This window comes from Rhinoderma darwinii, chromosome 12 (assembly GCF_050947455.1).
Source record: "Rhinoderma darwinii isolate aRhiDar2 chromosome 12, aRhiDar2.hap1, whole genome shotgun sequence".
Classification (NCBI taxonomy): Eukaryota; Metazoa; Chordata; class Amphibia; order Anura; family Rhinodermatidae; genus Rhinoderma; species Rhinoderma darwinii.
In genome coordinates this window covers 37482123-37495115 of record NC_134698.1, presented here as the reverse complement: position 1 = coordinate 37495115, position 12993 = coordinate 37482123, and positions in this window count along the sequence as shown.

Here is a 12993-nt window from a genome sequence, read left to right as displayed (position 1 = left end):
ACTCTCTCCCCAATGGTTATTACGATATGCACCTTGAATGTTAAGGGTCTTAACAGCCCTTTTAAGAGGTCCTTGTTTTGGAGAGAATGTGTTAAGCAAAAATGTGATGTCATTTGTGCCCAAGAAACCCATCTAAATGAAAAAGATGCTCCCAAAATGTACAATAGGCATTTCCCACATACCTTTTATTCTCATGCAATAGACAAAAAGAAGGGAGTATTGATAGCTATCAGGGACACTGTTGCATTTCAGTTGACATCTATTATCTCTGATCCAGAGGGTAGATATCTAGTAATTATATGTCTCATTAACAATATGCCATTTACCATAGTCAATCTATATGCGCCCAACACTCACCAACACAAATTCACAAAAAAACTGTTTGATTTAGTTCAATCAAAAAAAACTGGCAACTTAATTATTTGTGGAGATTTTAATAGAACTATAGATCCTGTTTCAGACAGGAACCCGTCTCAATCTAAAGATAAAAATTGTGACTTACGAAGCTTATTACATTCAGAGGAACTATACGACGCATGGAGAGTTAATCACGCGTCTGAAAAAGATTATACATTTTTCTCTAATCCACACAATACATACTCTCGCATAGATCTAATACTAGTGGACAAATGGTTATTGCAAAGAGTATCTAACACAAAAATTGATATAATCACGTGGTCAGATCATGCACCGGTATCCATAAGGTTTCAGGAATCCTTTAATTCTCCCCCAACATCCTTGGAGGTTAAACAATTACCTTCTTAATAATGATGTATACATATCTGCCATTGAAAAAGCGCTCTCGGAATATTTTTCACTAAACAATGTTGACAACATCTCTACAACCACTCTGTGGTGTGCCCACAAGGCTGTTATAAGAGGCCACTTCCTTAAAATAGCAGCGCTAGAAAAACGTAACAGATTGGTTAAAGTCAAGGAAATTTCAGATAAATTGGCAATCTTAGAAATCAAAAATAAATCCACAATTTCCTCTACTCAAACTGAAGAAATCAAATCCCTTAGGCATCAATTACACCTTATACTTCAGAACAATTACGAACTACATCTTAGAAAATCTAAACTGATAAATTACTGGCAAAACAATAAAGCTTCTAAACTCTTGGCAAATAAGTTAAAGAAAAAGGCCGCCAAGTCTAGAATCCCTTACCTATATGACAAAAACAAAAACAAACTCCTCAACCCCCTCGATATCGCCAACGAATTTGCCAACTACTATTCTTCTTTGTACAATTTACAGGACGACCTTAACACTCCCCAACCCTCCATAGAGGGTATAAATGACTTCTTGGAAGGTATGAAATTGCCTTCACTTTCCAGCGACCAGCTAAAAATCCTGAACAGAGACCTATCGGATAGGGAAATCACAGAGGTGATAAAATCCTTAAAACTCAACAAATCTCCTGGACCAGACGGTCTCCCAAATGAATATTACATAAAATTCTCACACTGTAAAGGATCTGCCAGGCACAGCTTCGGGGTTAACTCCCAGAACTAATCAGTCAGCACCTGAGAATACATCCCTGAGACTGACTCCTGCTTCCACCATTCAGGCTGGCAGGCTTAGGAGTGGGAGAGCCTATCATAACCTGGCCAGACTCAGCTAGCTCCCGCCCTCGGTCTATTTAAGCCTGCACTTCCTGTCCCTCGGTGCTTGTGATTCTTTCCTTGTGGTTTCCTGGCCCAGCTACAGCTCCTGCTATTTTTGATCCTGCTCCATACAGACCCTGGCTTACCGACTACTCTTCTGCTTTTCGTTTTGTACCTCGCACACTCCTGGCTTGACTCGGCTCGTTCACCACTCTGGTTGCTCACGGTGTTGCCGTGGGCAACGGCCCATTTTTCTTGCTTGTGTTCCTTTGTATGTTTGTCGTGTTTGTCGTGCACTTACTGAGCGCAGGGACCGCCGCCCAGTTGTACCCCGTCGCCTAGGGCGGGTCGTTGCAAGTAGGCAGGGACAGAGTGGCGGGTAGATTAGGGCTCAATTGTCCGTCTCCCTACCCCCTGCCATTACATAATCACAAGCCCATACCTAGTCTACCCCTGGTCCCTGACACCACTATGGATCCCCGTGAGACCCTGGCTCAGCAAATGGAGGGTCTCTCCCTACCGGTCCAGGCCCTGGCTCAGAGGGTCAACCAGCCTGATGCTACCCTGGTAGTTCCCCTCACCGCACCTCTTGAACCCCACCTCAAGTTGCCCGACCGGTTCTCAGGGGACCGGAGGGCTTTTCTCTCCTTTCGGGAGAGTTGTAAGCTTTACTTTCGTTTAAAGCCTCATTCCTCAGGTTCTGAGAACCAGCGGGTGGGTATAATTATGTCCCGGCTCCAGGAAGGGCCCCAAGAGTGGGCCTTCTATTGGCTCCTGACGCCCCTGAACTTTCCTCCGTTGATTGTTTCTTTTCTGCTCTCGGACTTATTTATGACGAGACTGACAGGACTGCCTTTGCCGAGAGTCAGCTGGTGACCTTACGTCAGGGTAAGAGACCTGTTGAGGAGTATTGCTCTGACTTTCGGAAGTGGTGCGTAGCTTCTCGGTGGAATGACCCTGCCTTAAGGTGCCAGTTTAGGTTGGGTCTGTCGAATACCCTGAAAGACCTGCTAGTTAGCTATCCCTCTTCTGACTCCCTAGACCAGGTTATGGCTTTAGCGGTACGACTTGACCGACGTCTCAGGGAACGACAACGTGAACGTTTATGTGTTTTCTCCTCCGACTCCCCCATTATGCCTCCCGAAGCTCCGTTGCTTCGTTCCTCCCCGAAAGATTCAGAGATACCTATGCAACTTGGGGCCTCCGTGTCCCCCCAACAACGTAGAGAATTCCGCAGGAAGAATGGTCTCTGCTTCTACTGTGGGGACGACAAGCATCAAGTGAACAACTGTCCAAAGCGTAAGATTGCAGCCAGAGAACTTCCGCGTCTAAGTGATCATCGGGGAGGTCACTTGGGCGCACAGGTATTTCCCGTAAATATGAAACGTACTAAGATCTTGCTTCCCTTTCAGGTCTCTTTTGGTGGTAGGTCTGCTACCGGCAGTGCCTTCGTGGATTCAGGGTCCTCTACTAATATCATGTCTGTGGAATTTGCTATGTCCCTTGCTATGCCTCTGATTGATTTGCCTAAACCTGTCCCGGTAGTGGGTATCGACTCCACTCCTCTTGCTAATGGTTATTTTACACAGCATACCCCTGTTTTTGAACTCCTTGTTGGCTCCATGCATTTGGAGCAATGCTCTGTACTGTTGATGCAGGGATTATCGTACGATTTGGTTCTAGGTCTTCCCTGGTTGCAGTTGCATAATCCCACGTTTGACTGGAATACTGGGGAGCTAACCAAATGGGGTAATGAATGTTGTACGTCATGTTTTTCTGTTAATTCTATTTCTCCCCCTAAGGAGGCGAATACGCTACCCGAGTTTGTTCAGGACTTCGCTGATGTTTTCTCTAGGGAGGCCTCCGAAGTGTTACCTCCTCATAGAGAATACGATTGCGCTATCGAATTGGTACCAGGAGCTAAGCTTCCTAAGGGTAGGATATTTAATCTTTCTTGTCCCGAACGTGAAGCTATGAGAGTGTATATCCAGGAATCTCTGGCCAAGGGTTACATTCGGCCCTCTTCTTCTCCGGTAGGTGCTGGCTTCTTCTTCGTGGGGAAGAAGGATGGTGGTCTTAGGCCATGCATTGACTACCGTAGCCTGAATAAGGTCACGGTAAGGAACCAGTACCCCCTTCCTTTGATTCCTGATCTCTTTAATCAGGTTCAGGGGGCCCAATGGTTTTCTAAATTGGATCTACGGGGGGCGTATAACCTTATTCGCATCAAAGAGGGGGATGAGTGGAAGACTGCGTTTAACACGCCCGAAGGCCATTTCGAATACCTCGTCATGCCCTTTGGGTTGTGTAATGCCCCCGCGGTCTTCCAGAATTTCATAAATGAGATTTTGAGAAATTACCTGGGGGTTTTTCTGGTAGTGTACCTTGATGACATACTGGTGTTTTCCAAGGACTGGTCCTCCCACATTGAGCATGTCAGGAAGGTGCTCCAGGTCCTTCGGGAAAACAAACTGTTTGCCAAAACCGAAAAATGTGTGTTTGGGGTACAGGAGATTCCATTTTTGGGTCAAATCCTTACTCCTCATGAATTCCGCATGGACCCCGCCAAGGTTCAGGCTGTGGCGGAATGGGTCCAACCTGCCTCCCTGAAGGCGTTACAGTGTTTTTTGGGGTTCGCTAATTATTACAGGAGATTTATTGCTAACTTCTCGGTCATCGCTAAGCCCCTTACGGACCTCACTCGCAAAGGTGCTGATCTCCTCCACTGGCCTCCTGAGGCTGTCCAGGCTTTTGAGGTCCTTAAGAAGTGCTTTGTCTCGGCCCCGGTGCTGGTTCAGCCCAACCAAATGGAGCCATTTATCATGGAAGTTGATGCATCTGAGGTGGGAGTGGGGGCTGTCTTGTCCCAGGGTACCAGGTCCCTCACCCATCTCCGCCCTTGTGCCTACTTCTCCAGGAAGTTTTCGCCAACTGAAAGTAACTATGATATTGGCAACCGCGAACTCTTAGCCATTAAATGGTCATTTGAAGAGTGGCGCCACTTCCTGGAGGGGGCTAGGCACCAGGTAACGGTCCTTACCGACCACAAGAATCTGGTTTTCCTAGAATCTGCCCGGAGGCTAAACCCGAGACAAGCTCGATGGGCGTTATTTTTTACCAGATTCAATTTTTTGGTTACCTATAGGGCTGGGTCTAAAAATATTAAGGCTGATGCACTGTCGCGTAGCTTCATGGCCAGCCCTCCTTCGGAGGAAGATCCTGCTTGTATTTTGCCTCCAGGTATAATCATTTCCTCGATCGATTCTGATTTAGTCTCTGATATTGCTGCTGATCAAGGTGCAGCTCCCGGGAACCTTCCTGAGAACAAGCTGTTTGTTCCCCTGCAATTCCGGCTAAGGGTACTTAGGGAAAATCATGACTCCGCACTATCTGGCCATCCAGGCATCCTGGGTACCAAACACCTCATTACCAGAAATTATTGGTGGCCTGGGTTGCCTAAAGACGTTAAGGCCTACGTCGCCGCTTGTGAGGTTTGTGCTAGGTCCAAGACTCCCAGGTCCCGACCAGCGGGCTTACTGCGTTCGTTGCCCATTCCCCAGAGACCTTGGACACATATCTCCATGGATTTTATCACCGATTTGCCTCCATCCCAAGGCAAGTCGGTGGTGTGGGTGGTGGTGGACCGCTTCAGTAAGATGTGCCACTTTGTGCCCCTCAAGAAACTACCCAACGCCAAAACGTTGGCTACCTTGTTTGTCAAACACATCCTGCGTCTCCATGGGGTCCCTGTCAATATTGTTTCGGACAGAGGGGTACAATTTGTTTCATTGTTTTGGAGAGCCTTCTGTATGAAGTTGGGGATTGATCTGTCCTTCTCCTCTGCCTTCCATCCTGAAACCAATGGCCAAACGGAGAGGACTAATCAATCTCTAGAACAATACTTAAGGTGTTTTGTCTCTGACTGTCAATTTGATTGGGTCTCTTTCATTCCCCTCGCCGAATTTTCCCTTAATAACCGGGTCAGTAACTCGTCAGGGGTCTCTCCTTTTTTTTGTAATTTTGGGTTTAATCCACGGTTCTCCTCCGTTTCACCTGGTAGTTCTAACAATCCCGAGGTAGAGGTCGTTCATCGGGAAGTGTGCACAGTCTGGGCCCAGGTTCAGAAAAACCTAGAGGTGTCCCAGAGCATACAAAAAACTCAGGCTGATAAAAAACGTTCTGCTAACCCCCTGTTTATGGTCGGGAATCTGGTGTGGTTGTCGTCTAGGAACTTGCGTCTCAAGGTTCCGTCCAAGAAGTTTGCTCCCCGGTTTATTGGGCCATATAAGGTCATTGAGGTCCTCAATCCTGTCTCCTTCCGGCTGGAGTTACCCCCGTCTTTTCGGATACACGACGTGTTTCATGCCTCCCTCCTCAAACGCTGCTCCCCGTCCTTGGTTCCCTCGAGGAGACCCCCTGTTCCCATCCTCACCCCTGAGGGGGTGGAATTCGAGGTGGCGAAGATTGTGGACAGCAAGATGGTCCAAGGCTCCCTCCAGTACCTGGTCCATTGGAGAGGATACGGGCCCGAGGAGAGGACTTGGGTACCCGCCCCGGATGTTCACGCTGGGGTATTGGTCAGGAGGTTCCACCTGCGTTTCCCCAGTAAGCCAGGTCCACTTAGAAAGGGTCCGGTGGCCCCTCATAAAAGGGGGGGTACTGTAAAGGATCTGCCAGGCACAGCTTCGGGGTTAACTCCCAGAACTAATCAGTCAGCACCTGAGAATACATCCCTGAGACTGACTCCTGCTTCCACCATTCAGGCTGGCAGGCTTAGGAGTGGGAGAGCCTATCGTAACCTGGCCAGACTCAGCTAGCTCCCGCCCTCGGTCTATTTAAGCCTGCACTTCCTGTCCCTCGGTGCTTGTGATTCTTTCCTTGTGGTTTCCTGGCCCAGCTACAGCTCCTGCTATTTTTGATCCTGCTCCATACAGACCCTGGCTTACCGACTACTCTTCTGCTTTTCGTTTTGTACCTCGCACACTCCTGGCTTGACTCGGCTCGTTCACCACTCTGGTTGCTCACGGTGTTGCCGTGGGCAACGGCCCCTTTTTCTTGCTTGTGTTCCTTTGTATTTTTGTAGTGTTTGTCGTGCACTTACTGAGCGCAGGGACCGCCGCCCAGTTGTACCCCGTCGCCTAGGGCGGGTCGTTGCAAGTAGGCAGGGACAGAGTGGCGGGTAGATTAGGGCTCACTTGTCCGTCTCCCTACCCCCTGCCATTACACACACATACTATCTCCTTATCTACTACAATGTTTAAGGACTATAGTATCTACCGGCTCCACTCCTACTGAGATGCTACATGCAATAATTGTCACTCTCCCCAAGCCAGGGAAATCTCCAGATACACCGGCAAATTTCAGACCAATTTCTCTACTAAACTCTGATCTTAAAATAATGGCTAAACTGATGTCGAACAGACTCATCTCCATTCTCCCCTCCATTGTGCACCCCGACCAAGTAGGTTTTATAAAAGGTCGCCAAACCGTTGATGGAACGAGGAGATTTGTTGACTTAATTGACGTTGTGCATTCTCGTGGGACGCCATCTCTGCTCCTATCTCTGGATGCGGAGAAGGCCTTCGACGGAGTCCACTGGGGATATTTGAAAATGGTCCTTCAGAAATTTGGCTTCAAGGGCTCCTTCTTATCAGCAATACACTCCCTATACTCATCACCGACTGCAACTGTATACTCTTCTGGGTTTATGTCCGCCCCTTTCAAATTCACAAATGGCGCCAGACAGGGATGTCCCATGTCCCCTCTTCTTTTTGCGCTATTAATGGAACCATTTGCTCAAGCCATTAGATCCTCACCTCATCTCTCTGGGATTTCAGTAGGCCAAGAAGACCACAGAATAGGGTTATTCGCAGACGATGTGATACTTGCTCTCTCAAATCCTGATTCCTCACTACAGACAGTTACCTCAATGATAAAACAATTTAGTAGTGTATCATACTACAAGATAAACACATCCAAAAGCCAAATTCTTAATCTAGGGATACCCCAAAGAACAAAAAAGCTTCTAGAAGAAAGATTCCAATTCAAATGGGTTAAATCAGAAATGACTTACTTAGGAATTAAACTCGCATTCCCTCCATCAAAATTGTTTAACTCTAACTTTTCTCCTTTACTGAACACAATCAAGCTAGACATAGCCAACCTCCGAACACAAGGTATATCGTGGCTGGGCAAAATTGCGGCAGTAAAAATGATAATCCTTCCAAAAATCTTATATATATTTCGTAATATGCCAATCTTTATTCCCATATCGTACCTAAAACAACTCCAAAATTTGATACTCAGATTTCTCTGGAACAATAAGAAAGCTAGAATCAAAGCAGACATATTGTATTTACACCCGAAAATGGGAGGTTCAGGATGTCCCTCCATACTGCAATACTACATAGCAGCTATCTTGGACCAATTACGTTCACTGTGGTCTAATGACAAGTCCAAACGATGGGTTCAAATAGAAATGCATTCTTTGAAAACTCCCCACCTTAAAAACTTTCTACTCGCTGTCTCGCATTTACAATATGTACCCAGATCTCCGTTGCCCACTATAAAAGCCATATTATCCTTATGGCCTATTATAACCCACCAGAAGAACCTAATTCAAATGAATATTTATAAAAGCTCTTTAGAAGTGTTGGAAATCGCAATTCCTAATCTCGATCTTACTAGCTGGAAGGAAAAACAGTTGGATAAACTCCACAAATTGTGGCATAATGGAGATTTCATTCTGTTATCAGAATTGCAAAATACATACAATATTCCCATCGAGGACTTTTACAAATACCTTCAGGTCAGACATGCATTACAAAAAATCCCCCCTCCTCCGGGAGACCTTCATTCCCCATTCCCACTAGAAAGATGGATTACTTATTCAAATAGATCTGATAAAGGTTTCTCTAAGTGTTATAAAATTTTGAATACTCCTATTTCGGATCAATTATGTCATATTAAAACGCTGTGGGAAGCGGATTTAGCTCTATCTTTTACTAATGACCAGTGGTCTTCCGCCCTAATGGCTACTACGACACATTCTAGATGTGCCAACCATATAGAAAATGCAAGAAAAATATTTTATAGATGGCACTTTACTCCAAATAGATTGTCAAAAATTTTCCCGACTATGTCCTCCAATTGTTGGATATGTGATAGTCATACAGGTACTTTTATTCATATGTGGTGGGAGTGCAAAAAAGCCAACACAGTGTGGCTCAAAGTATTCCAATTGCTCTCTGAGCTTTATGGCTCAAATATCACACCGAAGCCGGAATTAGCGCTTCTATCCATAGGTTTGAATCTATTTCCAGCCTCCTTTCAAACCATTCTTCAACACTTACTGATTTCCACCAGGCGTTCAATAGCCTCCACTTGGAAGGAAAAGTCCTGCATCAAGACAGGAGATATTGTTCGGAGTATGAATGATAGTTGCTGGTTAGAATGTATGTCTGCATCTGCAGTCCAAAAATCTGCCGTGTTTCAGAAAAAATGGGATGTGTGGCTTAAGAGCAAATATAACCAATCTACCATTTCTCACAAGATCTGATAGCATAAAACTCACACTAACACTTCCTATAGATGTTAAAAATTCTATAAGTCAGTGGAACTGACATCTCAGGTTTATTTCACATTACCAGGGTTTATAGATTTCGGTTTTCTTGTTTTCTTTTGTTTTTGTTCCAGTCCATCTAAATGTACGATACTGCTTGCACCACATGCAATGTTTCTTCTTTTTGATGTTAATGAAGCTGATACTGTATAGGCTTGCCTAACCTTTGCTTGTGAATCAATCGTTACTCAATTGTATCAATTGTATCTGTACATTTTCATGGAAAATTTATTTTCAATAAAAATTTTATGTTTCAAAAAAAAAGAAAATAATGTAATATTTGTATTATATATATATATATCCACAATAAGGTCGGTGGAGTCTAGGTTGGCTATAGATGGGATACGGATCTTACATTCCTTTACAAAATATAAAATAATAATAAAATACAAAGCATCAAATATTTTTATATATATGTATGACGTTGGTGTCCTTAAGAGCTAATCGTGACCCTGAATAGTATCCACTACAGATCTTGATGGGGATGATATATGCGCTGGTTGATATTGTGGATACTTGACACAAGATATTCTCTTATGGAATATGAGAGATATGTCTGGTGCTCGGATATCGATTGCCATTTGTTCCGTACCCACGAGGAATTGGCGTTTGAACAGACCTTTTTTCCTTATGTGTGGATATTTTATGGATTATTCAAGGCTAATGCCTTTTAACATCTATATATTTGTTATTTACATTTAAACATCCCCCGAGTGTGTTGAGCAGCCTAGGTTTTCATATATAGATCTATTAGTATATTGGCATTCCCCTTTGTAAGATGGCGATACATCACTCGATAGGGGATCATGCCCATGTGCTGCTGGATGACTCTCGCGAGATGCTGTTGGACTTTGTTGTTTGTTGTTCCATGTTGCCGTGGGGATGTTCACCTTGATCCAATGGGTGCATTCCCTGTGAGCATGCGCTGTTTGATATTTAGAACGCTGAAAACTTACAGCGTGTGTTACATATGAGTTCAATCATTATATTTCTTCCTTATAGATTGGTGAGTGCCAGCTGATTTTGTTTTTAATTAACTGCACCTTGTTTGTGTAATTTAGGGTAAAACGGATTTTTGTATGTTATTTATACTGCATTGATTACATGTATATTTGCATTTTGATATAACCTATATATATAATACGAGATTTGTTTCACTGGTCACTATATATTTATTTTATTTTTTTATAATGGTGCATTGTTTTATTATTATATGCTAATTTGTAACACTGATTGTCTGGGCTTTGCCCCTTATATATACACATATATGTTGAAACACATTTGACTTGGAAAAGCCCTCATAGAGAGGGTGTAACGTTGTAGTGGATGTTGGATGAATAAACACAAGTTTTTTTGAGTGCTGCTTCGTTCTGTCTTTTTTGGATGTACGTTATACAAGGAGAGGTCACTCCTTGTTTGAAAGCATAGCACCGGCCTTAACAGGCGAGGAATCACAGTGCTGCTCCTATCTTTGATATTTCTTCATGCAGTGGATGATCATTGCAGTGGATCGCTTCTTCAAGTCCCCTAGGGGGACTAATAAAAAAAGTTTACGTAAAAAACTGTTGAATAAAGTTTTTTTATGTTCCAAAAAAATATAAAAAATAAAGTAATAAAATAATAAAGTATTAAAAGTTCAAAAAACAAACCTTTTCACATTTTTTCCCTAAATCAATGTTAAAAAAAATAAAAGTTAACGTAACTAGTATCGCCGCGTCCTTAAAAGTACAAACTATCACAATATAGCGTTGTTTAACCCGCTGGGTGAATGTAATATATATATATATATATATATATATATATATATATATATATATATATATATATATTTATAAAACACGCAAATTTCTGTTTTTTGGTCACCTTAGTGCTCCTAAAAAGTGATCAAAAAGTCGCATATACCCCAAACTGGTATTGGTGAAAACTACAGCTTGCCCTGCAAAATGTAAGCCCTCACATCGATAAATTTATGGATAAACAAAAAAGTTATCGCTCTCAGAATATGGCGACACAAATGTTTTTTTAATTTTTTCAAATATATATATATTTTTTAAAGTGGTAAAACATAAAACAAAACATATAAATTTGGTATCGCCGTAATTGTATCAACCTATAGAATAAGGTGAATATGTCGTTTTTACCGCCTGATGGATGCCGTAAAAACAAAACCACAAAAAAATTGCGGAATTGCTATTTTTTGCCCATATCACCCCACAAATAATATTTTTTCAGCTTCCCAGTACGTTATGCGGTACAATAAATTGTGGCAGGAAAAACTACAACTTGTCCCACAAAAAATGAGCCCTCACATAGATAGGTTATATAGACGGAAAAATAAAAAAAATTATAGCTATAGAAGGTGGGGAGGAAAAAACAAAAGTGAAAATCCGAAAAATGGGGCTGAGGAGGGAAGGGGTTAAATCAGCTGCATGCTTATTATGTTGCAGAATTGTAACGTATTTCATCCTTTACAATGTAAAGGGTTAATTTACTGTAAATCCCTAGCAAATTCTATAACGCACACACTGAGGAATTTGGTGCACAAAATCTGCATCAAAACCGCAGGTAATTCTGCACCTAATAGTGCGTTTTTGATAAGTTTTTACATTTTGATGCGGAAATAGGTGCAGGTTTTATGCTGCAGATTTTTTATTTTATTTTTAAACTAGTCAGAAACAGTTCGCAAGCAGTAACGCAAGATAAATTGACATGTATCCTATTTTTAAATACGCACCGCAGGTTCATTTTTGTGCAGAATTGCGACATGTAGATGAGATTTCTTGATCTCATTTACTTTGCTGGTACTGTATTACACTGCGGATTTGCCACACGAAAATACCCGCGACAAATTTGCACGTAATAAGTATCGTGTGGATTTGGCCTAACAGAGTTTTTTTTAATTCACCCAAAGGCCCCGTTCACACATGTTGGATTTGATACGGAATCCGATGACATGCCGATGATTCTGCATCCCATGCATATGAGGTTTCCGCAACCCAGTTCACATGCTACGCAAAATTTTCCACGTGTATTTTTGTCTGCACCATGAAAAGAAATCCACCACAGCAATAAGTAGCATTCGACTTAGGCCGGGTTCACAGGAGCATGTTCCGTCCGTAATGGACGGAACGTATTTCGGCCGCAAGTCCCGGACCGATCACACTGCAGGGAGCCGGGCTCCTAGCATCATAGTTATGTACGATGCTAGGAGTCCCTGCCTCTCCAAGGAACTACTGTCCCATACTGAAAACATGATTAGGGTATGTGCACACGAGAAGTGGTTTTTACATCTGAAAAGACAGACTGTTTTCAGGAGAAAACAGCTGCGCCGTCTCAGACATAAAAGCTCCTCCTCGCATTATGCGAGGCGTCTTTTACGCCCGTAATCTTGAGCTGCTCTTCATTGACTTCAATGAAGAACGGCTCAAATTACGTTGCAAAGAAGTGTCCTGCATGTCTTTGCCGAGGCAGTCAATTTACGCGTCGTCGTTTGACAGCTGTCAAACGACGACGCATAAATGACAGGTCGTCTGCACAGTACGTCGGCAAACCCATTCAAATGAATGTGCAGATGTTTGCCGACGTATTGTAGCCCTACTTTCAGACGTAAAACGAGGCATAATACGCCTTGTTTACACCTGAAAATAGGTCATGTGAACCCAGCCTTACCGTATGGGACAGTTGTCCCGCAGCGAGGCAGGGACTCCTAGCGTCGTACATAACTATGATGCTAGGAGCCCGGCTCCCTGCAGTGTGTTCGGTCC